The sequence below is a fragment of the Anneissia japonica genome, unplaced genomic scaffold (genome assembly GCF_011630105.1).
Source record: "Anneissia japonica isolate Jap-2015-1 unplaced genomic scaffold, ASM1163010v1 scaffold4751_len126671_cov214, whole genome shotgun sequence".
Lineage (NCBI taxonomy): Eukaryota > Metazoa > Echinodermata > Crinoidea > Comatulida > Comatulidae > Anneissia > Anneissia japonica.
Genome location: NW_022749460.1, coordinates 44,876 through 49,560, shown reverse-complemented (window position 1 = coordinate 49,560; position 4,685 = coordinate 44,876). Strand labels below are relative to the sequence as shown.

The following is a 4,685-nucleotide window of genomic DNA, read 5'->3' as shown; positions in this document are numbered from 1 at the left end:
CTTTTTTCTGTCTTAGAAAAATCAGTTCTACAACATATCAAAAAAATGTTTTCCTCCGGAGTCTGACTTTAAAGAGTTTATGCAAAAATCAGAATATAGCCTGTCTCTTATACACATCTAGATGTGTATAAGAGACAGATGTTATGTTTGATACTGGGTTATGGCCTGTGAATGCTATAATTAGACGGTATTATGAACCTGACCTCGAAAATACGAAAATGATGGACAGTGGGACTACTAACTATTTATCTTTCGTCCACTGGTTGAAGTGTGTTAGCTACAACTGTAAATCATTTAAATCTCAATAATCAATAAAAATGATATTATAGCTCTGCAGGAGCATTGGCTTACTGATGACGAATTGTTTATACTTAAGTCATTTCATGTTAATTTTGATTGTATTAGTGTCTCTTTGGTTTCAGTTCCGACGGTCTTCTTGTTGGTCGCCTTTTGAAACGGAGGCTATCATGTTAGAAAAGGTTTATCTGATTTTATTTTTTACTATTAATTTAAACGATAAAAGACTCACTGACATTGAAGTTGGGAAGGCTGACGATCTATCACTTATCATTAATGCGTATCTGCCATATGACAACAACTGTGATAATTATATAGTTTATTGATTATCTAGGTAAAATACAATCAATAATCAATTATTTTAACGGCAATAATGTGATTGTCTGTAGTGACAGCATGTGCTAGCATGATGTATGTTGAAAAGGGTGTGCCATCTTTTAAAGTCAGGCTCCGGAGGAAAAACAAACTTTGATATGTTGTAGAACTGATTTTTCTAAGACAGAAAAAAGTAGTTTGATCAAAAACTGAGCAACGGTGAATGAGATACAGATTTTTGAATATTTAAAAATTGGGGGGAAAAGGTGTAAAAATGGGCGGTTACGCCCCTTTTCCCCTCTGTTTTTAAATATTAAAAAATCTGTATCTTTACTAATATCTTTAGCCAGGATGACACAATCATTTTAAAGAAATGTTTTTCATTGTGGTCCTGGAAAAAAATAATAATAATAATACTATTATTAATAATGATAAAACAATCATAATAACAATAATAATAAACATCAACAAAAAAATAATAATGATAAACAAAACACAAAAGAACACACCCAGAGTCAGGCATTAATAATAATAATCATCATTTCGAAACCCTTTTCCTCCCCAATTCCACTTTTTTTTTCTTTCCTTTTTCATTCTTTTTTTTTTCCTCCATTTCCTCTTCAGAAATCACGAAAATGGCATACGCGCGCCCCCGCTTTTGAGATGTCGCCGCCATCACTACCGTGTACCTCGGCGTCAGTTTACTGGGCTCTGGTAGCTTCCACCGAGGATAAGCCTGCGGCTCCCCTACCGTGCACTGCTAAGTTGACGGCGCCACCTCAAATCAGGGGGTGCGGCTTTTCAAAAGCAGAAAACCTAAATAGTAATCAGACAAGGCCAGAAATCAATTAAGGAGGAAGAAGTGAGCCTTGTAAGTCTTACGCCAGGCGTAAGCTAATCCATGGATTAAAATTCCAAAGTGTTCACACAAACGGCGTTCGTTAAACTAGCAGTAATATAGGCCTAGGCCTATGTGGAGTGGAATAGTTTTCAGTTTTAAATAATGTACGTGTTAACAGTACAGTAGTAAAATTAACAGTGCATCATGAAAACTTTTAAATGTGTGAATTGTTCGAAGTGAACTTAGGCCTATATGATTATTGTATTTTAAATGAACAATTTTACTTTTGATTTTTCAGCTAGCATTGTTGATGTTGCATGTTTTAATAGACAGTCTAAATGGTTAAAATATCTTACAAAACACAATCAATAAATCATATACATTATAACTAAGTAAAATGCAATAGAAAAGAACCCCTTTACCATTTCATTTATAGAGAGCACAGAAAAGAGACCAAAGTAGCTAATATATTGCAATCGTGATTGGTCAATCTCTTGAAATGAGGTCAAATCATTCAAGCATCACTGGCGTTAGCTCAGTGGCGTTAGCTAATCTGGGGTCTGCAGGTAGCGTTAATAACGCCAAGGACGTGGCGTAATGAGTGGCTTTAACAACGCCACTGCCTAGTTCACACACAAAGGCGTACGCTACGCCAGGCTTAAGCCAGCCTTACGCCGTGTGTGTGAACATAGCCTAAGAATAAATTGAGGGTGAGTGGGTGATATTTGAAGGTAATTCATTCCAGATTTTTGCTCCGGCAACCTTAAGACTCGAACTCATTTTATACGAGTTAAATTTAGGTGTAACCACTCGAAGTAAGTTCCCACTACGGGTTGAATGTGTGTGCCTATCACATACTAATACAATTTCATTTAAAAGCCTTTGCGGCGCAAGACCTTGAATACATTTATACATAAGACACGCAATGGCAAAATCCCTTCTCTCTTCAAACGATTGCCAGGACAAAGAATGAATAATATCATCACCTCTAATATTTCGATAATCAAAGTTACCCGTAATAATACGAGCCGCCCTTCTCTGGTGTCTTTTAACAATTTTCTTATTAAGTTCAGACAAATTTCCCCAAACAGTTATTGCATAATCAGAATAAGGCTGAATAGTACTTAAGTACAGAGTTTCTAATAGTGATTTATTAAGAAACCCTGACATTTTGCCCAACATTGTAATTTTAAATCCCACATTTTTAGAAATATTGTGCACATGTTGTTTCCAACTTAGAGTGTCGTCAATTATAACTCCTAGGTACCTTATGCTGGAAACTTGTTCAAGTTTTGTGTTATCAAGAACAATATTTAAGGTGTTATTAATGGTCCTAGAGTGATTATTTCTGAGAAGCATTATTTTAGTTTTATCGGTATTAATGGTAAGGTGGTTATCATCATACCATTTTTTTACATTGTTCATTATATTTTGTAATGAATCATTAATTATGGTTACGTTGTTACTGGATGTGTAAACAACAACATCATCAGCAAAAATGCTACAGATACCATTTCCGATGGATTGTGAAATATCATTAATTTCAAAATATCATTAATTTAAAAATATCTCATTCACCGTTTCCCAGTTTTTCGTCAAACAACATTTTTCTGTCTTAGAAAAATCAGTTCTACAACATATCAAAAAAATGTTTTCCTCCGGAGTCTGACTTTAAAGAGTTTATGCAAAAATCAGAATATAGCTTCATGCAACGAATTCTGAAAAGTAGCAATACTCTAAAGGTATTTGCAATATTATGTAAACTGATGCTCTTGGATTCCAAGATGTATAGCAGATGGAGAGACCTCATGTTTAACAGTTCAACTTGATTGAAAATCCATGGGGTATGCGGGTTCAATATGACATTAGTGGAATAACGTCCCTACCCCGTTCCGGGGGTGGGGGCGGGGTCGATGCCCCCCCGACGAGGGGTCAGATTTCCCCGACGAAAGCAAAGTGGGCGTGGTCGATCTTTGATAAAAGGTCCGAAAGTGTCCAGGGGGCGAAGCCTCTGAAAATTTTGAAAATTTAGGGGTTTCAAATGCCTAATCGATTTTAGAGTCTACTAATATGTAGAAAATACATATAATTTGTTTTTCTCCCCGACGAATTGTGCTTTTTCTCTCCGACGGGAGGGGCAGCTCTCTCCGATGGGGCCCTGGTCCCCCGGCCCCCTCAGGTGCCACTCCTGCCACGTTAATGCTAACTTTTGTTAGGGTGGGGTATGCGGTTCATTAGGACCTTAGTGGAGTACCGTCCCTAACCCGGTAATGCATAGTTCGGTTAGGATGGGGTATGCGGGTCATTAGTACCTTAGTGGAGTAACGTCCCTACGCCGGCAATGCATAGTTCGGTTAGGGTGGGGCATGCGGGTCATTAGGACCTCAGTGGGGTAACGCCCCTACTCCACCCCAGTAATGCATATTTCCGTTAGGATGGGGTATACGGGTCATTAGGACCTTAGCGGAGTACCGTAACCTCCTTAACCCGTTAATGCACAGTTCGGTTGTTGTGGGGTATGCAGATCTTTAAGACCTTAGTGGAGTAACGTCCCTACCTCTGTAATGCTTAGTCTTTGTATCCGATATTTCTTTTTGTTTTTTGTTATAATATAATAATAATGTTGTATTTATATACCGCATATTGCACATTGCCCCTATGCGCTTTACAGAAAAATAATATAGGCCAACTGAGAAAAAGCAAATAACAATAAAATAGTAACAATAAAATATAATAAAAATAATCATAATAACAATAACAATGAGATTAAACTACTCCTATTCCTTAAACTAATTAATGGTTGGCCGTTGACTCCGAGGAGCTCATCCGCCCTTTGTTCAGCTATTGGTTTTTCTTGCTGCTGGGTGACCATAAACACCCTCCCCTCAGCAGCCACTAAGAAATTTGAGAGGGTTGTCAGTTTAGTCGCCGACGCTTCGACCGGATGGAGTTTAATGTCGTACCCAGGGCGTCTCTAACTACCTTAAGCTATGCTTAACTACTCTTAAATACAGTATATTACTATTAACTACAATTAGTTAAACTATCCCCCGCCGGACACCATCCCGGTATTTAGTTATTGTATTGATATGTTGAATAAAATTTGATTTGAATTTAATTGAATTTTTATTTGCGTGAATTGCGATTATCTATCTGGACAGTATTAGTAGTGTGTATGCTATAGGCCACCATAAAGTGAACTTATTAACATTTTCAAAATATTACCATTAAT

General features: G+C 37.2%; 1 protein-coding gene across 1 annotated transcript in view; it reads left to right on the top strand.

Moving 5' to 3' along the window:
- Positions 1–4,685, top strand: part of LOC117121096 (cytoglobin-like) — a 34,318-nt gene that overhangs the window by 15,381 nt on the left and 14,252 nt on the right. The gene's annotated exons all lie outside the window — the stretch shown is intronic.